At 39.2% G+C, this 27,370-nt stretch overlaps 1 protein-coding gene across 4 annotated transcripts in view; it reads right to left on the bottom strand.

Annotated features, from left to right (window-relative positions):
* The window catches only part of MYO1E (myosin IE), a 242,482-nt gene that overhangs the window by 172,771 nt on the left and 42,341 nt on the right, over positions 1 to 27,370 (bottom strand). For all 4 annotated transcript variants that reach the window (XM_017827513.1, XM_017827514.1, XM_017827515.1 and 1 more), the window contains exon 3: positions 18,993 to 19,095. The gene's annotated coding sequence lies outside the window, so the exon portion shown is untranslated. The remainder of the gene's footprint in view (positions 1 to 18,992; positions 19,096 to 27,370) is intronic.

The raw sequence follows: 27,370 nt of genomic DNA, 5'->3' as shown, positions 1-27,370 counted from the left end.
ATATTTGTAAACAAAAGATTTTTATTTCATTACAGAGCTGTTAGACCTGGAACACTGGACAGATTCCAATCTGTGTAATTACATTCCATCTACCTAAATTCTCTCTGCAGCTTTAATTGGAAATGATGTTTTTCTTCATTTCCTCTCCTGCATTATGGTTCCATCACAGAAGTGTCTGCACTTGAATGAAATGGCTTTTTATGGTCAGCATAAAGGACAACTTGAGATGCAAGGACAGAAAAAAGTTGTTACAAATGTAAAACTTTCCTTATAGGGACCCTTTAGATTCTTCTCTGATAAAGAAAAACAGGAAAAATATGCTTCTCTCTGTATGTCTCAAACCAGTTAATATTCCTCCTCCATTTTCTAAATAAATCATCGAGTATCTCCAAAAATCTTGTTGAGTGCTAAGGCAACGACAGTAGCCACCCATACTAGTACTGAGGAATTCACATTTACTTTGTTCTTAATGATCTCTACATTGTGTGTGATCACTAATTGTGTTAAAGTTGCAAACTGCATACAAAAACTAACTAATCTCATTCTTAATAAGAAAGGTACTTGCTAAAGATTTATATTTAGCTAAAACTAGAAATAAAATAATCTCACATTGAATTAGCTAAGTATCTTTCCCTTCTCACCGCCTTCAACCTGAAGGAGGTGGCCAAAGCACTGGTTTAATCACAAGTTACACAGGGAGAGTGCAGAGTGTTGTCACTCACCAGCAATACAGATTTTCAGCAACTTTCTTTCACTAGTTGAAAACAAAGAATGGGAAAGTGAGGTGTTCTCCATTTCCTGTGAGAATATTTCCTGCAGGAGAATATTCAGATATGCACTCCCTGAGGTCCCAGACTCCCTGTAAGACTAAAGCTCAGAAGGACAGATTGCCAGAGGAGTTGCTGTAACATAACACATATCTCTGAATACTTCACAGCACAGTGATGCCAGTTATAAACAATCCACTCATTTATTACAAAGCTGCCCACAAAAAGCAACAGATTTTCCACAAATCATAAAGCTGAATGTTTTAACTGTCTCATGTTACTGATATATCTGTGCATGTGCAGATATATAAAATGATATATGAATATATAAAAACTTACCATCATTGAATAGTCATAAGCCAAGGATATATGTAACTGAAATGTTGAGCATAAGCATAGGGGGTTTAAAATTTGTCTGATTTAACCTCCATGCTACCTTGTAATTAAAAAGCAAAAAGATTGAATCTTTCCTCACTCATCATACTCTTCATAAAACAGTATGATACAGCTTCTTCCTTTAGGTATGTTAAAGAGCTGATTTGTGAGCAAGGTCTGGTATTTCATCTTGCAAGGGCACTTAAATCTTACATGATTCTCCCTGAGACTATACAGACAACATAAGCACAAGGACTTTTCTGTTTACAGATGGAAAGAACTTGATCTGACTACAGGCTGCTACAAAATCTGCCACTGGTTACACTAATCAATGGAAGAAAGAAAAAGACCTTTAAAAAAACAATATAGAATGAAACAGAAAAAATAAAAAACATTACACTTTAGCTTCACATTGATTTGTTGCCTTATAAAACAAAAAAATTGAAATGCAAGAGGTTCAGCAATTGCAGAAGTTCAATAATGCCTTAAACAAATATTAAAGACATAAAAATCTCAACATTTTTTTGACTTATTTATGACCATATATATTTTGATATATCCTCAATTCTCTGTAAACATGTCAGAATAAAAAGACTAAAAATGAAACTATAAATAACATTGTTTAATATGGCTCAGCACCACAGGATGGTAATGCCTCACAGACACAAATGCATTCATATTCAAAACATCCCTAAAATGTTCTCACACCTCATAATCACATCACTACACTGCTGGGAATTTTGCCATATCATCAAAACACCATTAAAGGCAACCAACCTGTGAATGGTTCCTTACTCAAAATGCCTGCCATCAGCCATTACCACAAAGGGGGCAGAAGCAAGGTACATGATCCTTCTTTTTTCCCCAGAATTTATGAAGCTGAAGCTGGCCTTAATCAAGAGGATTAACACTCCCCTTTGAATTGGTGGGAAAAGGCAACAAACATGCCACAAGGTTCTCTTCAGTGTTTTTGGCCAGAAAGAATGTGATCAGGGCACAGGAACCCAAGGAACAAATTTGTAGGCAGTTAATGCAGAGGGGAAAGAAAAGCCCAAGGATATCCAGGATGCAGTGAAAGCAGGAACCAGCAGGGCACAGATGTCCTAATCTAACAGGACTGATGAGCCAGATGGCAACGGTAAATAGGGTATCAAAGAACTTCTGAGAGAGAATAAAATTCCATTGCAGCTGGGAGCAAGTTTACAGAAAAGCAGCATGAAGAGCAAAGGGACAGTGCAAGGTAATGCCCTTTGTTGCAGTGAGCTCTTCACACCTCAACCCAGTTTGGTTCCATTTGCAGCCTCCTCCAAAACTTGGACTCCTTGGCATTCCTCCCGTGTATGGGGTGGCCTCCTACTCACCCTGCTAAATTTAAAAAGCTGATAAAGAATAAATAACACAAAGCATCAGAAGATACATGCTACATTTTAAAATGACACTGAGGGGTGTAAATATCAGACTTAAATTATGCAGCACGGTGAACAAACCCAGATCAGTGTTGACTTCATTAGCAACAATACCAACCCAGGGCTACTTTAGACATGGGCACTGCCAGTGCATTAGGAGTCTCCATGTCTGCTGCCACAGTGATCTGCTCAGAATGACTGCATTTCACAAAATATAAAAGAGGAGAGTGCTAATCCTAGGGTGGAATCCCACAGCAGAAGAGAGAACACTGATATGAGGGAGTTCCTTTGCTTTCAAATATCAGGTGGCCACTACAGTCTTTAAAGGATGCCAGAAGTCAGTGATATTATGGAGACCTCCAAATAATTCTGAATTATGTTAAGTCTTGTAACTATCATGTAACCATAGCACCAGTCCTTTCACTCAAAGTCTCTGCTCCTCAAAGGGAGCTGAAGATTCACCTCACCTTAATTTTCATGTTTTCCTGTCTTACCTTTAATCTGTCACTATCTAAAGAGCAGTATAACAATCCAATCCTATGCTTCTAACACAGCTTCATCAGAATAAGCAGCTGAAGTTCAACTAGAAATTGCAGTTATGTAATCTGTACTTGCTATTTCTGCCCTTAATCAGAAGTATTGTTCTGAGATTACTAAAACTAGGCAGGATTATAACATCCAAGAGAGTTAACTCTGATTTCAGATGTCTGAGCCCACACCTGGAGGGTGTCCTGGCTCTCAGCTGTGTGTCTGTCAGCCTTGCAGCCCCAGCTCAGAGGCAGCAGATGCAGGGTGGGAAGGGCTCTCTGTGGGGTGTGTGGCACTTAGTGCTGAACCGGTGCAAACTTTTCACCTGCTCTATCAATAAGAGACTGTAGCAACTTCTTAAACAGTTCCACCTCTACACACCCTGAAAAAGTTCAAAAAGCTCAATAAGCACTAACCATGATTTAAAAAAACCCATATAGCTCTCCAGCAGGACAGGACACAGACCTCTAAAATGTGTTCTCCAGTGCTGCCAGTGGCTTGGATGGAAAACCACTAATACTGGAACACAACACCTGGAGTGCTGGAAGCACAGAGGAGCTGCAGCAAACCAGCCAAAACCACTGGTGGTTTTGGCTGGATTGCTGCAGCTCCTCTGTGCTTCCAGCACTCCAGGTGTTGTGTTCCAGTATTAGTTTGCTCAGACACTGTTTGATAGGTGCAGTCACAGCCAGCTGGGTGCTCCCATGATGCAAATACCTGAGGTCAGTAAGAACACAACACACTGGAGTTGCCCTTACCAGGGCTTTGAAGGCATTGCTTCCTAATGTGCCACTAAGCCAGATAAGTGAGCTGACACTGAATCCATTCTGCCCCTGGTTCAGTAACTCTTATGGATGCAAAGATTGTTTTAAGGAAATGGATGGGTTAATTCACACTATCAATGCTCGGAACATTTGAGTCATAGAGCTCTCTTTGATCTTGCATTCTGTTTGCTATTGAAAAAGCAACATCTCACCCTATGCAAGATAAAAATGAAACAGAATTTGACATCGTGTTAGGAAGGATTCAATTCATTAGTAAAAATTGGTATCAGAACTGCAAGCCATGATCTACAAAGCTGCAAATGGAGAAAGTCACTTTAAAGGTTCTTCATTTGCAACAGATTTCAAGCTGCCAAGCTCTTCAAGACAACGTCCTTCTTACTAGAAACTAAACTGAAGTTATGGATCCAAGGTTATCGTGCTTTTAATGACCCAAACTCACCAAATATTAAACATTACACAAAGGAACACAAGCCACTGCTATAACACATAACCAGACTATCCCACTTCAATCAGCATGGAGTCCCACACAATTATGAAGGAGTTTAAACTTGTTTACCAGATTACATTAATGTAATACACAACTTTGCAGTCCCATTGTCCTTGAAACACTGTAGTGTCACATTTGTGTCCCCCCAGAATGAATTTATCAATTCTCAAAGGCTGTATTTAGAAGATAGAAGGATAATTAAAGTTGCTGCTTACGTGGCCTCTCAAGTCTCTGTGTCATCTTTTCTCTCTGTGCTGGAGATCAAACCAGAGCCTCTCCCTTGGTGACCAGGCTACAGAAGGGCCAATTCCTGACCGGCCCAGGACACGGTCACAAGGACAGCATGAACCTCTGAGCCATGGTGGTGTTGGCTGGCTCCTGATTTCAAACCCTCACTGCTGCCTGTGAGGCTGTGAAAGGCAGAGAGGACTTTGTGTTTAGCTCTACAGCCTCCCCTACTCTAAACAATTTTACTTCAAACACTGCAAATTTGTTCTGGTGTTTAATGAAATGCAATGGAATTCGGATATCTCATTTTAATAAATAAAAGCATACATGTGTTTAGAGACTTGATAGAAAACATTCTAATTCTGAATTTACAGTTCCCTGATTGTTGAATAATTATGTGTCATTAATGAGACAAATAAACTACTTTGATCCTGATTTGATTTAAACCATGTAAATTGAAGTTCCTCTCATGTGAAGAGCATCTCTGTGCCATCAATCTCTGAGTAACACTCTTGATGGCCTCAGACTAATCAACACAACCAAGTCACTAGGAAGTAAAAATCTTCAAAACTAAGTGTATAATTACAGTAAGATTGGATTTTTGCTGATGAGTTTGGGAACTGAGCTTGCAAGAATTAACTCAATATTCTTACAGATAAATTCTTTCGTGGCCTTGAATGAAGTGGAAGGTTATCACTTGTCCTAATCAGAATTTTTCCCAGATTGTGCACTACTAAACCCAGAAAAATGGTTCAAGCTTTTTTGTTAATGCTGTATTACAAATCTGTGTTTGCTAATTCTCACCTGCAAAAGGCAGTTCTACACTACAGAGGCTGCTGAGGCAGCAGAAGCCCTGGGGTAAGAACATACAGGTGTCCTGTTCCAGCAAGGCTCTGCTTGATTCCACGTTCAAGAGTCAGATACTGAGGGAAGAATTCTACTTTGAGACTAGAAAAAACAACCAGCCCTTGCCCCTGCAGTGCTCTGTCCTCCTAACTTGTTGCTTTCAGGACACCAGGTATCCCCACAACCCTCACACGGTGTCTAAAGTCAGGCATAAAACTCTCACAACCGATTTTTTTGAGAGCTGCTTTCACAAATGCCCACACATTTTATTTAAATCCCCTCTTCAATTATGAGAAGTTGACAGAATGACAAAACCATGTCCTATCTTTTAAAAGGTATCCTGAAATTGTTTACAAATTGTACTGATTTGGAACAGATTTTTTTCCATATTCTACAAATTTTTAGTGAGAGAATCAAATCAGTGGGTCTTCCAGTCCAAAGGACAACCCTAACATGAACCAGGAGGCAACAAGAAGATTTCACTCTGTAATGAGTGTGGCCAACCAAAGCTGCAGATAGTGTCTGAACCTCCAGAGTTCAGTGATGGAAACCATGGAGAAGGATCTACTCATAAACTGAAAATGTACCCATGAAATATGTGGGTGTGTTCACACTTTTTAAATGATTTACTAAGAATTTTATACACTAGAAAGGCCATAAGTTCACAAAATGCTTGGCAATTTCCAACTTTGTTCCTAAATGAGTTCAAATTTAGCAATTACTACTACATAAAAGGTATTCTAGGTCTTTTTATACTTACATATGTTTAGTTTGTATCTACAGCATTATCATGCAATGAGTGATAATACTTCAAAGAGCACTTATTTACCACCTCCAAATTCATACAGCTAGGTCAGATTATTCTTTCTGAATTAAAGTTCAGATCCTTTTTCACCGTCACAGAATGAGTACATTTATCTACCATTTAATATACAATTTGACTCTGTCCCAGCTGAAGCCAGGACTGACTCCCATAATGTTTCAAAATGCCAGCAGGGAAGACATGTTCCTCACTAGTACTCTGGAAAGCAAGCACCTAATCTGAATTTCTGCCAGATAATTCTAAAATTGGCTGTTTGTGAACAGCAGACAATTCTTAACTGACTCCCAGTACTACACGAAGCTGAATTCTTCACTATTTGTGGATTTCTAAATAGGTCTGCATTACAGCCTCAAAACCAAGAAGTGTGATCAGAACTCTGATATCAGCTCCTTAAAGAGCAGAACAAGCTACTTAATATTCCAGTGCTCCTGCAGTTTGATCTAATACTCAGTGAACTGTAGGAATTACAAAATATTAATTATGGACGTATTTTGCTTCATTATTTATGCTTCATCCAAAAGGCAATGTTTAAGAAACAAACCCCTCACGTTTAATTCTCTGTCAACTTTTTGCTAATTATCACAGCAGGGGGGAGGCACATTTAAACCAACTCAGCTGACTCCTACTGTTTGCAGCCTCTCAAACATGTGTTCTGCCTGGGAGCTGTACTTAAAGCAGGTATAAAGGCCACATTTGCATGAACTCAGACTCATAACACCAAAATATTTTATTAATTTGAATTTCAATGACACACTCTCTCTTATCTGGATTTAGCTTCACGAGAAAGGAAGTCTGCAATTCCTCTCCCTGGAGGGATCTTTCTGACATCCTTCCCTGCCAAAGCAATCGAGTATCCTGTTCTGTATGGAAAGGGTGAGTCCACAGACACACCTCAGGGAGACACCTGTTGGTCACCAGCTACTGCAGGTGCTCAAAGCTGCACCAGAAGGGTGACCTTCTCCAGGGACAGCTCAGTACAGAGGGCTGACCCATCAAGCTGCTTGGGATTGTCCCTTGGAGGAGTCTCTCTCCCTCCTGTTTCTGTAGGATGCTGTGGAGAGCAGCTTCACAACACAGACAATAAAGCACCCTCAGTCTTTTCCTGGTTTTACATATTTCTCCATCCATAAACTGCTTACACCTGAGGACAAGGACTGTGCACTGAGGGAACCATCCATCAAGTGAATGCAGCTATTGATTTAGACCCCAAGGGTATTAAATCTGACTGGAAATAGAGACAGGTATTCTTATAGACACCAATGACAGGGATATAATGCTTTTCCTAGCAATTGTATTGAAGCTATTTATACCAAACTTTCCCCCCATCTATTTTGAGAGCCAAAGTAATGGGCCACAATTTTAGAGATGCAAGGGCACACACACTACAGCATAATTCATCCCATATTATAACTCCTTTCTTTAGGGAACAAGAAAGCATCAAAAGCAATGAACCAGCAATATGCCAGAAAGATGAGCAGCATCAAATCATTTTAGCACAACTGCAAGATTTCTTAACTAGTCGCTAATTCACAGCCAAAACATTAATGGTTTTGTTCCCCCGCTGTTGTAAAATGTAATAAAACAGGATTTTGTTTCTTTTCTTCCATCTTGGAAATATTCTTTCTATTTTTGGAATCAAAAAATTGATCTAATGATAATTTTGCAGGGACATTTCATGTAAAAAAGTCTGTTTCATTCACAGCTATCTGAAAAGACAAATAAGGAGCAAAGGTTTAATCTTTTTTCCCTTTGGTCAAGTTAAGAAAACCATTGCTATAACTTTGAACAGTGCAGTAACTGCTTTAGGTTAAACTGCTTGCAAATGGTTGTCAGAGACCTGTCCAAATAATGCACTTGGTTACTTCAGGATAATGTTTGACAGCAATAACTACATATAAAACAAAGACAAGTAGTTGCACAAGTGGCTCTCCTGCCTCTGCACCCTTTCCAAGGAAGTGGCAGAGAGAATTCTTGTCAAATGCTTTCAAGTAATTTACCAGCTACAACGGGCTATGTCAGAGCCCAAGACAAAGTTTAGGAAGTCTTTTCCCAAAGTTCAGCAAGCAGCAGAGTTAAACAAACAGAAAACCCCACACCGCTTTTTTCCAGAGAGCATCCAGCTGTGAAGACAGAGATGAAGATTAAAACAAATTCCTTGTGGACAATTAAGCACAAAGAACCCCCATGACACAGTCAGCACTGCTGACTGGCAGATTTACAGATCATCAGTGGTTTGCAGCTATTCCCACTGAAGACCATGAACTCCATCTTTGGTGATGTTGGTGCAGCATTTACAAATTTCTCCTGAAAACCTCGGGCAATTCCATTAGCTGTTCAAGAAACATACCCTGGAGCTTTAAACTTTACCCTTTTTACAAATTTGTACGTCCACATGTATATGTGAACATATACATTTATGCATGCATGTATATATATATAGATTCTGTATATACACACATATAAAATAAGGGACACACAAACACACACTAGACATTACCCTTAACGGTCCTTTTCTGTTTGCATTTAAATAAAATTTTTCTGATGCTTGTATCCAAGCCTCTTACTGTAAGCATTCATGTCATGAGAGGAACTTCAGCCTTGCAGAGGTATATTAATATTGATAAGCCCCTCAAGCTGCAGTTTTTGTAAGCAACCACCACAAACAAGCACACACAGAACATTTTATCTTCTGCTACAGATGTGCACTAAGGGAACACAAGAAAAGTCAAAAGCAGCATTTTCTTTTCCTACCACGTAAATTATCAGTGTCTCCCAATATTTTGGAAATTTATGCTAACCCCAGGAAGCACCAAATAATCTTCATCTGCCCTAGTTAATAATTTGCAGCTTTGCAAACATCAGCACCATGACTAGCAGCATTACTATAACTGTGTATAGAGAAAAAATGATTACAGTGCATTTATTCTAATTCAGTCCTTTTGTTTATATTCAAATCTTTCCATCTGAGCACAGGACAGCCACCTTCTCAGCCCCGTGCCTGGCTAAGGTGCATCAAACAACCGACCAGACAAGGCATCTGAGTGAAAACCACCTTCTCTCCTAATATACACACAGACAAAATGTTACATATTTTTGCCCTATTCTTCCTAGTAGAATATTCCTAATAATATGCTATGTGCACACAAAATCAGGCAAATTTCCCTTTTGGAGTTACAGCTGTTCAGTGTTGCCCTGTGCATCTCTTGTGTTTGGTTTGGAGACAAACTGAACTCTGTCCTGCCTGGCTTGGAAAGCAGTGGAAGGTAGAAGCACATGCTGGGGTTTGCTCTGGATGGTTGCCACAGAGACAAGATTCACAACAGCATTTAGTGACTGTAAAAAGTGCCTATTGCTGCTGAAGCATAGGACAAGATCCACACCTCCACATATTTCTGCTGTCACAACAGCTACTACCTAGAAATGATGCCGCAGGTGGAAGGGCTTTGCTGCACTCTCCTAGTTCAGTCACAGGAGTTCCACTGTGGTTTAAAACTATCCAGAGTTTGAGCATGGAACTTATGGAAACAAGGATTTGAGCCCCAACAGCCTCACCATCAGTAGACTACATAAGCCATGCCACGAGATCTGTGCTGCTGGCTCAGGGTTACACGGGACAAACACTCCCTTTGGAGGGCAGGGCTCCGTGCTCTGAGGTCTGAAAAGGGAAAACCAAAGGAAATTGCTACCTCACAAATAAAGTCTGGTATCAAATGGTGGCTCTCACTCCAGGTTACCCTCTTGAAATTGGGATGTCTCATCACCCTACTCATGCCATCTGTGCCTGCTCCATCCTGAGCCCTGGAGAAGGCCTGTCCCTGCTTTATTTCCTTCTCAGTCTGAGCAGAAACAGGAGGAAAAGCTCTGGAGACAATTTCCTTCACTTATAAGACATGAGCACCCTACATGATTTAGCAACAGTTTCACTTATGATATCATTCACTCTTCCTAGGGATTTTCACTGAGTAAAATCAGATTTCAAACATTCTATAGATATTTGCTGTAAAAAGCTCCCAGTTACCCAAATTTATTCCTCTTCTCTGCTGTTACTGTGGATGCATAATCCTAAAGCAGAGACCCACAATGTATGTTCCATTTTATCCTCTGCAGAACATGGTTATAGGGGTTATATAAACATGGTTATATGTGGTTAAATACAGTTACATAAATACATTATAATCACCCATTATAGATTAACAGACAGTACTGCACAGTGGAAAAACATATTTAACTATCACAGGGGGTGCATACTTATTTTACACTTGAATAATTACTACCATTTAAACCATGAATAACAAAGAAAAGTTGCTAAGTGAAAGCTGGAAAACAAATTTTACAGCTCAGTGGGAAACATAATAGCATTTTAGGCAAATGGAAGAGGATCATCATGTCTTGTAGCCAGGAAAAAAAATTAAGGAAACACTACACTGGTAATAACGTCTATGTAATTGCCATGGTCTGATGCATCTAAAAGTGATACCATGTCCAAGCTGGTAAAAAAAAAAGAAAAACTGAAAAAGCAGCAGAAGTGTTTCATTGCCAAAGTGGTGATGATTCCAACAGCATCATCACTCAAAGCCTCATTTATCATCAGCTAGGAACAAAGTTAGTCAAAGAAAGCAGAGAGCTATGAGATATTTATTAAGACTGCATCATAACAGTGACAGAAGCTTTAAACTAAAGCAAGCTTTAAATTTTTTTCCAGCTATATTAATAATTGTTTCAAGTTATTTCTTTGTTTGGAATGAACAGTCAACAAAGGAAGTTGCAGACGTTGGCAAAGTGAACTGGGGAACAAAGAGTCTTGTTTGTTTATCAAGAGAAAACATAAATCAGCTTCAATTACTATCAAAATGGAATTAGCAATAAAAAATGCATACTTGCAAGAGCACGGTCATGTTAATTATTAATCCAATAAACACTATCTGATCACTACTTTGGAAAAGCTAAAGCTCCCTCGGATCCTCTTAGAGCTGGAGCAGGTCAGACAGGGCTCATTTAAGCAGCTGAGCTGACAGATCTGACAGGGTGCAAGTATCTGGGAGAGACAGAAGTGGGGAAAGACTGCAGTCAAAAGTGACTTTATGAACAAGTTATGAATAAAATGAAACAGAGAAAATAGAGTATTTTAACCATTTTATGGTAAAATTTTACCAGGACAAAAAAGGGCACTGATTTTTAATGGTGCTTTCTGCTGCACTGACATCCATGGACAGAGTGGTCATTAAAAAGAAAACCCTAATTGTTTAGGACCAGGTAACACTGATATGGGGAATCAGACCTCTCTACCAGGGTGGCCAGTGTCTGTCTGGAAGGTAGTGGGAGCCTCTGTCCTTGCAGTGTCCTCCACATCTGGATTGTGAGAGACCACCCAGACCATTCTCCTGCTCAAATCTCCCAGCCCAGCTGGCCCATGGGCCCACACAACCACTCCAGCACGTGCATTTTATCTTGTGTGCTTTAGTTGCTTTGATCTTAACTATATATGGCCATTTTCACACCTACAGGAACAGTTTCTATAGACTGTATCTATAGACTACATACAAATATCTCGCCTACATTCCATTTGCCCTCTTTTGCAGCAGGAAATCTCTAGGACACTCTACCCAGGGCCGTAATTTAAGCACCAAATTGGACTGGACACAGCAGGAGCTGGCAGGGGAGAACCAACCAAAACTCCACCTGGAAAGATCCTGAAGCCATCAGTCAAATCCCTGACTGCGAAGGTGGCTGAGAGTGCTGCCAATCAGCCAGGTGCAAACTGCTCCACGAGCTCCTCTATACAGACCAACAGCCAGGGAATTCCTGCATCCCCTGGATAACCAGTTAATGACTTCCATGCCCTGAGTAAACGGCCAGGCACAGCCCTGACAACCAGGTACACTGTTAGAACTGCAGAACAAACTTGCTGTCTCCAGTCCCTACCGATTTCTGTCGGAGCTCTGGTGGTATCAAACTGTCTGAAGCCTCAGAGAGGTCATTCAGTACATTCTGCTTTGAAAAACTACTGTGAGAAGTAACCAATCTTTTAAGCTACATGATAACATGATAAGATGCATATGCTTGCTATACTGTGATTATTATATATTGATTCTTTACTATAGTCCAAAATAAACAGTTTTAGAGAAATAATTAGTGTTCCATTGGAATAAATACAAGTCACTAATGCAAAGGAGATTATTTTGCTTTTGCTCAGATCAAATTAGCATATTAAATTTAATTTTTAACAGAAAGAGGCTAACATCAGTGAGGGTGATATTTCACAAAACAAAGTCTTTCTCCCAAGTAGAATACGAGAGGAAAAGTAATGCCCTGAAGAAAAGAAGTTATAGGTTCTCAAAAGATCAAGAGTCCATACATTGTATCTAGAGAGCACAATCTGGTTCTTTTCAATGCTTTTTATTTCTCCAGACTGAGAAAGGAAAAAAAAAAAAAGCCATCTTTTTGCATTTAATGGCATAGGTATGTACTACAACACGCCACCCAAACTCACTGGATCACTGATGATAAAATCATGCAAAACTCAATTTTTCCTCTCTAATAGGGCAAACACATAGTCTGGATATATTTCAATTCCTGACCAATAAAACTTAAGCTATTTACCCACCCACCTGCTTTTCCTCAAGGGTTGCAGGCTAACACATAAGATATTGAATAGAAATGTTTGCAAACACACTCAAATAGATTCAAACCACTGAAAATATAACTGTCCTTTCTTCAGGCTCTCAGGCATTGTTAGAAGGCAAAATGGTGCTGACTGCAAAGGAAGGGCCTGATATTGATCTCCTTTATTTACCAGAACTATAAACTCCTTGACAGGAACAGAATTACTATGATTTATTTTAATATACAGAAGAAAAAAACCAGTCCCTACAAGTTCCTGAGTGTACACAGAGTGCAAAGTACATCCATAGTAGCTGGATGCAAAGGATAGTACCCTCAAGGGGTCCTTGATAACATTTAGGTACAGACTAAACCTTAAATTTGCAATTTCCTTGTGTGTATTGGATGATATTACCAGCAGAATATAGCCTAATTGCAGTATACTGCATTTTAATTAAAGATATACAAATGCAAATTTTAAATGAAATTAATAATTATGGAATAATTACTATTCTACAGGAATATTTACTATTCTATTTTACTTGTTATCTGAGAAGTATTAAAAATGAAAAGCTATGAAGCCTTGCAGGGTAGAAGTACCACAACTGCATTTTTAACTAATTCAGAGTTCTCATTCCCTAACTCACTCAAAGAAATTCAAACACTGTTTTTATAGCTTAATAAACAATGTATTTTTTAAATTAAGAGGGTTTAATACCAATTTATTATTCGGATTCCAAGTTCATTTGCAACATATTCAATCTTAAATGAAGGACCTCCACAGAGGGCAGGACCATCATGGGAATATTCCCATGGCATCATCAACAAAGGACAGTCACCAGTGAGCAGAGGCCACATCCCAAACGGGAATGTATTGAGTTCTCTGCAGCTTTTATCACTAAGAAAAAGTGGAATTCAGATCAGACATATATTGAAAGGGATATTTCTTGAAAAAAAGAAAGCAGAAAATGACTCAGTTTAAGTACAAGGAAGAAGCAAGTGTTCTGCACCGACTCTGCAGTCTGTACCAACTCTGTGGAGAGATCCCTTCCCGAGTGAGAAAGCACACCTGCTTATATTTTCAGTATTTTCAAGAGGATGTAGCACTCTAAATTAAATAGGAAGATGCTGTGTAATCAGTCAATGAACAGGTAAGACTAATTATTACAGAGGATACATGTGAAGGGGATAATTATCAATGTCAGTGATTCCCAGCACAGCTAAACCACTTGTTTATTCAAAGTTTTTTAAATGGTATGCTAAGTACTGAATATTTAAAAAGAAACCACTGCTTTGTTTGTATTGTCCCTGGATTCCAGTGAGGAAACATTGTGTGTGAAGACAAAATGTGGCCTTTACTGCACATACTGACAGCAACAAAATCTCATGATGATGAAATAGATGGTTCCCTCTTGCACCTCTGGACTTTCTCAATGTTTTTAGTGAACAGTTAATGAATTTTGTTCACACTTGAGGAAGAAAATATGTGGCAAAAGAAAAAGTGAAAAAATCAGCATGCACCTTTAAGCTTTCTTATCTTTCCTCTAATTCACTTAAAAGCCAGGAGCAGGTCAGCCTGGCCAGCAGTGCAGCAGACACTGGCACAGAGCTGGCAGCTTCTGATCCTGCTGTGGGAGTTAGAGCAACAGTTTTGTCACCAGGAAGTTCTCTTTGCTTTTTCATTTGCATTAATGCTCTTCTATGCGTGATTTAGTGCTCCAGTGATACTTATACTCTGTCCCCTCCCTCGTGTTTGATGCTGTCGTTGGATCTACAGTCCATCCTCAACAGTTCACAGTTTTGTATTGGTAAAGGGCCTGAAGATGGTCCTGCCTTTGTGCTGCTCCTCTCCCTGCTCCTCTCCCTGCTCCCAGTCACTCCGGGGAAGGTACTTGCATCAGGCCCTGTTCTGCTTTCTGATGTTTAAAGCAGCCCACACCTACTCCCTACAGCAATCTGCTTACAGGCTTTTTAAAAATGAACTTACTGAATATATTCTTATAAGCCTCATTTGCATACAATTTGTACTACACTTAATTTCTCTCCCATTCTTATCTCCCGTTTCCCTGGATAATTGAGAGATGACTAAGTAGTTCTATTGACAAGCATATTAAATGTTTTGGACTCTTGCTATAAATAGGGTTCTTTTCCACTGTGAAAACAAAAAGGCTGAAATGCCTTTTGTAAGGCTTTTGGTTTGACGAGTAGCACTTTTCTTGAACGTGAAACTCCACACTTTGAAACAAAGCCTGACCAACCAGATTTAGCACAGAATTGTCCAAAGCTGTCTTCCTTTCCCAATCCCAGTGCCAGGAGCAACTGGGCTCTCTAGTTGTGCAGGTCTCCATTAGGAGAAAATGGTCGGTGGATCCACATTGCCCAATATCCCCAATTCTTCACCATTAGACTTAATATATACTAAAATATCCGAAATGCTGTGGCATCTATTATAAAACTTCTTCCTCCTTTGTCTGCTTCCACTTGCCTCGTAAATTCTGTTTCCTCTGATAAGGCAGATCCAGCTAGAAAGTGCTTTAATCCCAAGATCAAAATTCAACCCTTGACTTACAAATGCTTTTTTTTTCCCCTTTTTTTCTTTTGGCATTAATTCAGTTAATACATAACTGCAGAGACATTAAGCATGATCTGCCAGGAATATATCACTGCATTCAACATTATTTTAGATATATTTGTATCTAAAACAGAAGAGAATTCATGTCTGGTGAATTATCAGTTTACTAAGCCTAGATCTGATAGAGTATGAAATCTTTTTATAATCAAAATAATCATCCTGTATATCAAATCCACTTTCCAAAATTATTTTTGAAATAAAGTAGTTAGAGATGTCTTCCAAGATAAAGGGCCTTGAGTGAAAAAGTCAGTAAGTATAATCACAGAGTGGGTCAGGTTGGAAGGGACCACAGTGGGTCATTTGGTCCAACCTCCCTGCCCAGGCAGGGTCATCCCAGAGCACGTGGCACAGATTGTGCCCAGATTGTTCTGGAGTATCTCCAGTGAGGGAGGCTCCACACCCTCTCTGGGCAGCCTGTTCCAGTGCTCAGTCATTGCACAGTAAAGAAATTCTGCCTCATGTTCGGGTGGAATTCCTGGGCATCAGTTCCTGCTCGTTCCTCTTGTCCCATTCCTGGGTCCTCCCCGAGCAGATCCTGGTCCATCCTCTGCCCCCTCCCTGCAGGCACTGACAGACATGGATGGGGTCCCCATCAGTGTCTCTTCTCAAGGCTGAACAGCCCCAGCTCCCTCAGCCTTCCCTCATAAGAGAGATGCTCCATTTCCTTCATCATCTTTGCTGTGCTCACTGGACCTGCTCCAGGATCTCCATATCCCTCCTGTCCTGAGGAGCCCAGAACTGGACACAGCACTCCAGGTGTTCCTCACTAGGGCTGAGCAGAAGGGCAGGATCACCTCTCTCAACCTGCTGGCACTGCTCCTCCTAATGCACTCTGGGACACCATTTGCCTTCTGGGCCCCCAGGGCAGCAGGGGTTCACCAGGACCCCCAGGTCCTTCTCCACAGAGCTGCTCTCCAGCAGGTCACCTGTTCTGGTGCCTGGGGTTATTCCTCCCCAGGTGCAGGACCCTGCACTTGCCTTTGTTGAACTTCAGACAGTTCCTCTCTGCCCATCTCCAGCCTGCCAAGGTCCTTCTGAAGAGCTGCACAGTGTGTGAGGGGCATTGGAACCCACTGGAGAGAACTCATCTGCTCACAGCAGGTCAGCTGCTGATGCTTTGGAATGTTACCCATAAGTACATTACTTTCTAATTACATATCCAAAACACCAGTTCAGGGATGACATGAACATAAGTCCAGTGAATTGTATGGAAGATTAATCGTTGTATTAAGTAGCACAGACAGTAATCCCTGCTAAGTAAGAATTCTATCACAAGCAAAAAAGGGAGTAGACTCTAATATTTGGAACATGATTAACCATCACCTGTAAATCAGCATATACTAGTCCCCCAGCTCCTTATATAATCCTCCATCTTCCCCTTTCAGCTGATTTTCTGCTACACTTACAAGCACAGAAAAGATCTCACCATTTCATTTAGGTTTTCCCACAGCCTGTAGAGCTGTGGAGCTTCCACAGGTGTAGCTGTGATCAGCACACACCATTAGAATTATCAGAATTGCATTAGGCAGTTCACAAAAAAGGAACTTATAGGTTCAGAAAAAAGGCAAAGACATACAGTATGTGATGTGTTACGTTACTGCCGTGATCCCCTGAAGGTCACAGCAAGAGCACACAGCTCTGCTGGTGTGTGGGGGATGGTTATATTGTTGCAAAATTTAATTTTGCGAGACTTTGGGTCACTTCTGAACTCCAGTACATTTTATAGTTAACTATGTTTTAATTACATTACTTTAACTTTGGAGCAAATAAACTCTCTTGTTATACTCTAATCAGGTCATCCATAAAAGAGCCAAAAGCAAGACCTTGCTGAAAACCAGAAGCATCTGAAAGCACACAAATAGCATAAAAACATCTTATACAGAGCGGAATATTAGATTAGCATTTTATTTTGGAAATGGGCACTGTAACGTGAAGAAAGGACTTTGTTTTCCCTACTTGTCATTTCTAATTGCATCAACCTGCAAAGATTTCATTGTATCATGAGACACTGAGATACATTATGGTTCTAGTTTCAATTACAGCCTCCTCACAATCTTCCAAATACTCTCCTGAAAGCTGGACAAACCCTCCCCAACTACGATCCCCAACCAGTAGATAAGTCACGAAAAATCTGGTATTTGGATTTCACACCTTTCCTGATAATCCACTAAATATTATGGCTATAGTTTACAAAGAAGCATATCATTATTCAGCAGGGAAATGTGTTGTCCTGTGGATATATGGAAAGTTCCAAATAGCAAGGATTAACTCGATGGTGTGAGCTAAGGCACGATGCCTCAGGTATTATACTCCATAGTATACACACAGGATGTCTTGTCCAGGAAAGGAGGAACTTATGCTCCTTTTACATTTTATGTCAAGTTATCATTATTAAAGAGTGAAACAGAAATAATTAGATACTCATACAGCCCTGAAAGTTTCTGTATACTTTAGGGTACAAAGTTGCATGAGGGTCATAGCTGCCATCTGTCATTAACTGAGGTTCTCTGGATACATGCAAAGGAGGGAAGTGAAACTCAAATTCAGTGGGTGTGATTCACTGGCAAGTCTGCAGTCCAGGCTGTTTGTTCCTGTTACTGCTGCCTTTACTAAAGTTGTAAAGCATCTGAGGTTATAAAACAGAAATATGAAGCTGAAGTTACTATTAAACCAATGGTGATGAACAGATTTTTAGAAAGTTAAATCATAACACCTAGTCTTAAGTAAAGTGTACTTGAGAGAGCAAATGGGTAAAGGTTTTGTCTGTGCTGGTTATTTTAAGCAAGAATAGCATGAAGATATATAGAAAATCTCCCTGTCTTCAGGAAGCAAGTTGGATATCAAAAGACAATACCCACTCCAACTAAAAATAATGTTGGTCCATCCAAGAGTCCTAAAAAAGCTACTTCTGAGTTATTGCTCATCTCACAGCATAATGAGCCACACAGAACCAGAGTATGGGACAGATGTAACGACCAAACCTCTTCCTACCCTTTATGCAGAGTCAATACCACCATGTTTCTACAGTTCAGATTAATCAGGCATTTCTTGTTTTATCCAAAAACAAAGCTTGCCCTTACACTCACACTTGTAACTCTTCATAATGCATATTCTGGGCTACACACTTCTACTGAAAGTTCAGATCCTATTTTGAAAACGAAACCCATGCAAATTAAAGTGCAAGCAAATTCTTCAAGTTCAGTGGCAATCCACTCTCACTGATGCTCTTGGTCATACTGACCAGCACCCAGAGCACACAACACCCAGCTCACAACCTGATAATCAAGGGCAACACTATCAATCAGAATAAATTTGTCACACCCATTTCAATTTCATTAAGAAGTTGAACTGATAAGACCATTGTGACAGCAAATGAGAACAGCAACAGTTATATGCCAGAACAGGCATAAGAACAATCAGACACCTGCAGCTACAGGGAATTAAGTACATCTTCCCAAATTACAGAGAGTGTGGTGATGGTGGACACAAAACAGAAAAAAAGACCTTACACCTACCTCTGTCTTTGCTGGGTCATGGATTCTCATGCTGCCAATGAGCTGGTCCGTGTTACTGCATCCTGAGAAGAGAAGAGATGGTGTTCTCCTGACCCCGGGTGATCTGCAACAACACATACAACAGTTCAAGGTTAGATTTGAATGTGCCAAACTTCAAACTGCTGAGGTGTTCTTTGCATGTAGCAAAGAGCTTTGGAGATAAAGGTATTTTAGTCAGTGCCTCTTCAAATTTACATGTTTTTAAAGTGAAAACAACTGGTTTTGTCAATAATACCACACCACATGTTTGTTGGTTTTGTTTTTTAAATCCGTGTAATATTGGAATAATTGTATTCTTCTGAAATAACTGGTGGCTTCTGGAGCATTCAAACAGCTTTTCCTGCAGCTTAGTTACATTAACATTTTCAAAGAAAACTTAATAATACAGGCTGGATGTTTTCCAGTATCAAAAGGAATCAATTCTCTGTTTAAATACAAATGACTAGTGTACCTGTATATAATTTACACAGCTATAAGTTAATAAATATTATACTTAGTGTGACTTTGGTAATTTATGGGCAGTAAGTGTTCCCAGGAAAGGTATTTCGAGACTGGGAATCCACATAAGCACCACAAGGAATGAATAATGCATTTGAAATAAATGTATTTGACACAAAAGAATGAGCTGGTTCTTGACTGTCACAGCTGAGAGGAATATGGACATTTGAATTTGTATCTTCATTCCTTATCTTTTGTTTTATTGAAATCACAATCAGTGTATCACATCTCAAAAATCCCTCACTCTTTCTCAGCTATGAAGTATAGTTTAAGCACAAACTTAAAAACAAATCAAAAATAGCAGACTACTAAAATGATCATGTTATGTATAATAAATGTACATTCAGATAGACCTTACTATTGAGAACATAAACACAGTACAAAGATCATGGGGCTTGTAGAGCTCATTCTAAGTAAAAAAAATGACAACAGATGATCCAGAAAGGCATCTCCAGGTTTCTCCTTGTGAGTTAGACTTACTGAAATAATCCCTGACATTACACCAGAGGGTCAAGTGTATTTGCTTTGCACGCTCAAGTCTGGTGACTAATCTTAAACACTGACTTTTATTCANGGGCTCAACTGGACACCAGCACTTAACTCTGCAGCTGGATTTTAGATCACACCACTGAAATCAGAAGGGGGGCATTCACAAGTATTATTGCATCAACACTGAAATTATGGCAGTAAAGATACTCTGGATTTTCTCTACCGACCACACAATATTCACTGTACAGACTGCAGTTCCAAAGGTAATGGAACCATTTATTCTACCTTTTTGCAGCCAGTAACAACGCAGAAACTTTCCTTCTCCTTGATTTTCTGGGGTTTTTTTTAGGAAGTGTTGAAAGGAATTTTTAAGTGCAAAACCAATTGCAACTGCTCAGGCTAACACAGGGGAGAAGCAAAAGCTTCAACTGGCACCCAACCCAATCAAATCTATAATCACAGATTCTAGGAAGCACAGCTCAGTGTGTTTTATTACAGAAAGGATATACCAAGTCCTCGGAAGTTTATTTCCTTTTTTAAATAAATAAACATAACAGAATTCTGGTGGGCTGAGCAGTGCAAACCACTGAGCATTGACAGGAAAGCAGACAACCTGTAAACAAACAAGCCCACGCTCTCAGCACAGCTTGTCGAGACTGTCCAACTTGCATGAACCAGAAAGCCACTGTCACTGAAATCCCATTAGTTTCTTTTCCACTATAAATAAGACACAGTGAAACTGCTTTATACTGAAAAATTAATTAAAGCATCGGCATAATTGACATAATTCCTGTAGAAGGGACACTTTGGATTGATTTTAACAACAGATCACATCTTTTGAGGGGAAACCTACGTAAAGACATGGACAAGATTTCAAATCCGTTTTAGAAAATCTTTTAAACAATTATGTTAATGTCTTACTTTACCCTCTCAGCAATATTAACAATGTAATGAATCGGAAAAGTAACTTCAATTTTATAGCTCTATTTCAAGGTGAAAGGCAGGCTTTGTGCAAACATTAGGCAGTTCTAAGTAAGCCCTATATCTGTGTTAATGAGATTACATCATTAAATACTCCACCCACGCAGTCTTCTGCTGGTACATCAAGAAGCTGACAGTGAGAGACCTTGGAAAGCATTGACAGCCGCCAGAACAGCATTGCAGAAACCCCTGCTGCAAAACTACTTTGAAAGTATAACCAAGTCAGTAAAAAAGACTTTGTGTTTGTAGAAAGAAGGGAATTTGGGAGTTAAAATTCTGGGTTCCCTCTGCAGTGAAACCCTTTAGCACGTTGCCAGGGATGTCTGCACAGAGACAAAGCACTGACTTGTGCTGTTACTCAGCTGGTAGTAGTTGTGATTTGCATCTGTTCTTAGCTGAGGGGAAAGAACATAGGGCAGAAAGGTAATCTGTTATCAGCAGCCAATTTTGCTCATCTAAAAAGCTTACATAACACTGCAGCAAGTGCCTGGGAAGCCCTGGAGAAACACTGATAAATGATATCACGATAATCCCAAAAGAACAAAGAGCTGACATGATTCCTGCTGGAAGAGAGACTGATTGCCCAGAATGCAATTCAATAAATATGAGCAAGAGGTGAAGGAGATAAAATTAGGAACTAAAGATATTCTATGGGAATAGCTGGAGGTTCACTATAACTGATTCTGGAGCTGAGACACAAAATCAAATGCCAGGGAGGTGGCTTTTCCTTTCCACGGAGTAACTTGAAGGTTGTGTGAATCCTCGTTCAGTAGCATCACAGTCCATGCAATTCTACCCTTATTAGGAGCTCTGTGAACTCTAGTAAACATTTTGCTATAGGAAAGGCAACACAACTTAAATGAGAGACCTTAGCACAGTGAAAAGGCTCAGCTTAAACTGGTAACTACTACAGCAAGAATCAGGGAGCTGAAATTTAAGTTCTCTTGACATATCAAATTACTCTGATTTCAATTTTAGAACTTTTATCAAAAACTAATATTGCTAGAATAAGGCCTATAAGGCCATGTGCTATCTGTCAAATACCATAGCAAGTGTGTTAATAAGTATTATTTACTTTAAAGAATTTTATAAAGCAATGCATTATCCAAACAACTCACAGAGAGAAGGCAGAGAACATGAAAGGATCTGAATAGCAAAGTCAACATAAATTTAGACAGTAATAAAATGAAAATGGTGAAACAGTGGCTTAATGTGATAGAAAGATGAAAAGAAATCTTGTCATCTCAAACATCCCTCTGAAAAATGCAAAACATTCTGCCTTTTTCAGAGAAGATATAGGTTTCTATGAGTTTCCAGAGCAATTTATGAATTGTGCCATAAATTGTACATGAAGTGTGAGCTGGTTACAAGATTTACAAGAGCAAAATGCTAATAGAAAATATAACTCATTTGTTTCACTCACCATATGACAAATTAGTGTATTTATTAGGTCTCCCAGCATAAGCACAGAGCACTGAGCATGTGGAGCTTTATTAAGAGAACTCTGGGTGGTTTGACAGGGTATATGAATTAGTTTGCAGTTTATACTTCACCTTCTCATGGCCTTTTTTGTGTCCAGAATAATTTTGTTTTATTTGTGAGTTAATCTCATCCATGCTTTATACTGAACTGATACTTAAGAATAATTGTTTTACTGACTCTTATGGTGCTACTTCAATAACTGCTCTGTTCTGTTGGTGATCTCAGAGTTCACATTCATTCTACCCTCATACAGACTTTATTTCACCAACAGATAAAATACATGTGCTTTCCACAGATCATTTGAAAGGGTACTTTCATAACATAAATTTCAACATAATGTTACCCCATTCTTAATTATATTTGCTCCATTATTTAATTTCCAGATTAGCTGATGAAAAAAAAAATCATCTGGTTCAATTACAAGCTTTTGGACAATAATAACTAAAACTAAAATTCCAGTTGAGTCAAAGACAGAGGGAAAGAAATTCTGAAGAACTTTGTGTTACAGGGTGACAGAATGGTGTAAATCCAGCTGGTCACAGAACTGATTCCTTGCAGGCTGCACAGTGTCAGAGAGAACACCTTGTGCTCCCTAATAAGCACCTGAACCTCACTCCAAACCTTCAAGCAAAACCTGGACATGGTATCATCCCTTATCACATCTGAATCCTTTGTGCTTATACAAATTTAAATATGCAGCTCTAAAAAGGAGCAGTAATCAATACTTGAGGGGGGGTATTTGAAAGTAAAAAGGTATTACTGCATTTATTAGATTAACTGATGATTTCTATCTCTAAGAAGTTTCACTTTTCTTAATCTTACAATCCAAAACGTCAGTGTTTCTCATCTTAATATTTAGTTCATTATTTTGCAAGACATAAGAAAAACAGGAAATGCATGTGGTTTGAAAGAAATGTGGAAGAGGTTGCTTATCTGTGCTGCTGAATTGGACCTTAGTTAATCTTCCTCCCAGTCTACTGTTGCTACTTCACTTCCCAAGTTTTTAAAATGAGATGCTGAAGTTTACTTTGGATATGATCTACTATTCCAAATAATGTAAAATCTAAACTGCAGCTCTGGGATGGAAAACGAAATGGTTCTATGCTTTCTGTGATTGTTCTTAGTTAATGCACAGATGTTAAATTTGATGTGAGTTCATTACAGGATTTTAACATTAATTTCAAGTCCCATCTCACAGGGGCATTATGTCCCTGTGAGATGGGACTAAGCTATTTTGGATAATAATTTCATTGTCTTCATTTTGTAGAAACATCTTTCTCCACAATACATTTGGAATTATTTTAAAAATTACATTTGTTCTGCATTTTCACCAATCATATTTAATTTCTTCTTTTAAATGTTTATTATTTAATAGGATACATTAATTTTACTTTAGTAATTCATACTGTTTCTTCCACCAATCTAACTTACTGGGTTTGCTTGGTTTGGGCTTTTTTTCCCCACTGTGCCTTCATACCACCAAAGTGACTTGCTGCCAAAGAGTCAAGGAGGCAAGAATATTCAACATCCACTCCCATCTTGACCATCACAGATAGAACCTGTAGCATCAGCAGTTGAGCAGTGAATTACTGTTACACAGGGACAACACACCTGTCACCCCCAGGAAGCAAATTCAACTCCTCGTTGCTGCTTTAAGCTCTAATCTTCACAGTTAAGTACTGAAGGTTCTAAGGAGGAAGGAGGTCAAGGAACAAGAATGAGCACAGACTCATTAAATTATGGCTGCTCTTCATATTTGTGATTCAGAGTCAATAACTCAAATGTTTATGTGCAGAAAAATAAAGCATACTAAGGTAGAAGTATATTTCAAAATATTCGCCTTCTGAGCAACTTCCATGTGGTGATAAAAACAAATAAGCAGATAATCTTAAATTGCCTCCTAAAGTCTTTGTATTATCAGGTACAAGAAATGACCAGCAAATTACAGTTTAAAGCCTCAGTAAGATTTACAAGGGAAAATGTGGTTTTCCAAATTAGAGAAGCACTTCTCTGTTTTTACAGCTGTGCCTCAGAGACAGTTCGCAATCCTTGAGTCCAACGTGCTTGTGCTTGCATCAATAAATAGATCCAAGGCTGGGAGATCCAGTGCAGCCCGGAGTGCTCAGAGCCTTAGGGATAATGTGGGAGGATTTATTAAATGATATAAAGACAAGACTGCCCCAGGTGATGAATTGGAAAGAACAAGAGAAGATAATGAGCAAGTTTTGCTTGTTTCAGCAAAGCCATATTGATGTGTCCAAGCAAAATCAATGACAGAGGGACTGGATGTTCTGGTCAGCAAAAGACAAGTACCTACCTATTGGGGTAAAATTATTTAAATTAAATAATGCATAAAAAACCCACTTAATTTGACATACTTTCTCTTGTCACTCATCAGTGCTAATCAACAGTGATTTTCACAAAAATTAGTCTTTCCTCCACTGCTGCCACATCACAACATAATCCACATTTCATTTATTTATTATCAATATTAATTATAATATTAATATATTAATTATATGTATAACATAGTAATATATTAACTAATATAGCATTATATTATATATTAATTACTATATTAATTACTATATTATTATAATAATATATTAATTTATCCTTTCAGTGTTGACTTGTGGACTAAATCAGGGGAATCCCTTCTGGCAGCTCCCTCCCTGCACACAGTCCTGTTGCCTTCAAACAACAGGCACTCACACTCATGACAGATTTTTTTCCTTTTTAACTTAAATCCTAGTTTTTGCACTGCAGTTCTCCAGGTGTGTTGCTATGAAGGATGTCTCTGAACAGGCAGTTGTACCAATCCAGTGCTGATGCACACTTTAAGAGGCAGCAAAACCAAACAAAAAGGAAAAAAACCCAAGCCTCTGGAAAAGGTGAAGTCACTCACTATTAAAACCACAACTTCCATTCATGAAGGCTGGCTCCTGCATTTCTTAGAGATGCAACATTTCCAACACACTTTTCCTAACAAATCATTCCTAATGATTCCTAAACCATCTGAATTTTCCTTGTGGCAGGCTGAGAAAACAGATTCAGCACATGAAAAGCTGCTCATACTTCAATCAAAACACATGCCCCAATTCCATAAGAATTTTTTACTCATTCATAACTCCACCCTTCAGGCTTTATTGTGAATGAGTCACTGCTCACCCTGTTCCACAGAGGTGCCTCAAGCCTCTTCATGCCTTCCAGACTACACAGGCACCTTCTGCTGTCCTTAGCAAATGCTCTGTGCCTGCATTTCCAGCCTTTTGAAAACCTCCAGCTCAATCTCAGAGTGACTGGCACTGGTTCTTTCGCACAGCTGCACAACCCAGTACAGGAGAAACTTTGCTAGTCCTGTATTTCTCTATTCCCAGTGGCAAGTCTGCAGGTAAGGACGAAGTGCAGGGATCCCATTAATCCCTCTCTCATGCATGAGTGCTAACTTTACAAACACTGGCACAAACAGGTTTGCTAATGATGGAGGAAGACAGGCAACATTTAATCCATCTTTTATATCCCTTCTTCAACGAGGTGACACATAAAACTCATTAATTAGTCAGAAATGTTGCAATTCATTCAGCCAAAGTTTTGCTTTAAGACGTGAAAGGGCAAAATCACCTTTTGAATGATGAATTTAAACATTCTGAAGCTGATTAATGTTCAGCATGTATGCATGGTTTGCATACAGATGAAATTAAAACCAGTTGCTGCTGGAGGACACTGTGGCACACAAATCTCAACACTTTTTACCACAGTGGAGGTACAGTGTCATGCAATGTCACAGATCAGCCCATTAAAATTCATTTGCTCCCAGTGGAAAGGAGGGCACACAGTAGTTGGAAAACAACTGGGCCTATCAGCACAGAATAACTAAGTCTTTCTCCTTCTGTTTTATCAGACAATGATCATCTTATATAACAAGAGATTATGTCAACAAAAGATTTGATCAATGTAAAACGCTACTGTAATTGCTGATGCTTGAAAACATTTTAGATGATTGTTTCATACTTAAACTTCAAAGCAGTGAATGTAGAGCCAGATAAAAGGAAAGACTTTTTTCTTTCCATCAGCTTTTATGAAGAAGAGTCTAATCTAGATTGAATTTGAAGGCCCCTGTGTTTTCACAGCATAAAAATTGTATTAAATTTTGATAGTGCAGTTTTGTAGGATGTAAGGACTGTAAGACAGTAACTCATAGATGAATATTATCAGAAATCTCTGCTTGACAACAGAGGCTTATTTTGGTACAAACCTGCAAAGTAATTAATTAATGTTTTCAACCAACACTGAAATTGCACCATTTGAATTCAGAATCCTTTGGTACCCAAATGCTTCAGCAATGGCAGTTATGGAACTGTATACTTGCTGGAGGTGCAATAACCTGGTTCTTCTGCAGAGTGCTGACTTTGAGGAGACCTTGCTGCAAACAAAAGTAATGTAACAGGTATCGCCATGGAATAGATTTGCTGCCCAGGCATTTCTTCTCCCTCACTCTCCTCTCCCAACCTTAGTATGACTCTTTAGGCAGGAAATTTTCACCTTGTGATGGGAAAGCAGTTAAACTTATTTCCCATGGAGAGTTGCATTATTTTTTACCTAAAACATTGAAGGAGAGAAGCTTCTTTTCTTTGCTTCCTTGAAGCTGCAGTGAATATTATTGTAATGGACCTGCTGAGGGATCATCTTGGGCAGCGTAGTGAGTGCTAAGGATCAATCTACTGATGCATTTCTGGCTTGGGAATGTTTCTGCTGTTCACCTGGCAATGAAGTGAACATTCCCATGGGAGCAGGAAGGAAGTGTACTGGGAAAGAACCTATCAAAAGGAGCAGTGATGAGTGTGTTGAAGGCTTATGATTTGGCTGAATGCAGCCAAGTCTATTTTAAT

The sequence above is a fragment of the Lepidothrix coronata genome, unplaced genomic scaffold (assembly GCF_001604755.1).
Source record: "Lepidothrix coronata isolate B3197 unplaced genomic scaffold, Lepidothrix_coronata-1.0 Scaffold140, whole genome shotgun sequence".
NCBI lineage: Eukaryota > Metazoa > Chordata > Aves > Passeriformes > Pipridae > Lepidothrix > Lepidothrix coronata.
The sequence above is the reverse complement of the archived record's forward strand: the minus strand, read 5'-3'. Positions and strand labels throughout refer to the sequence as shown.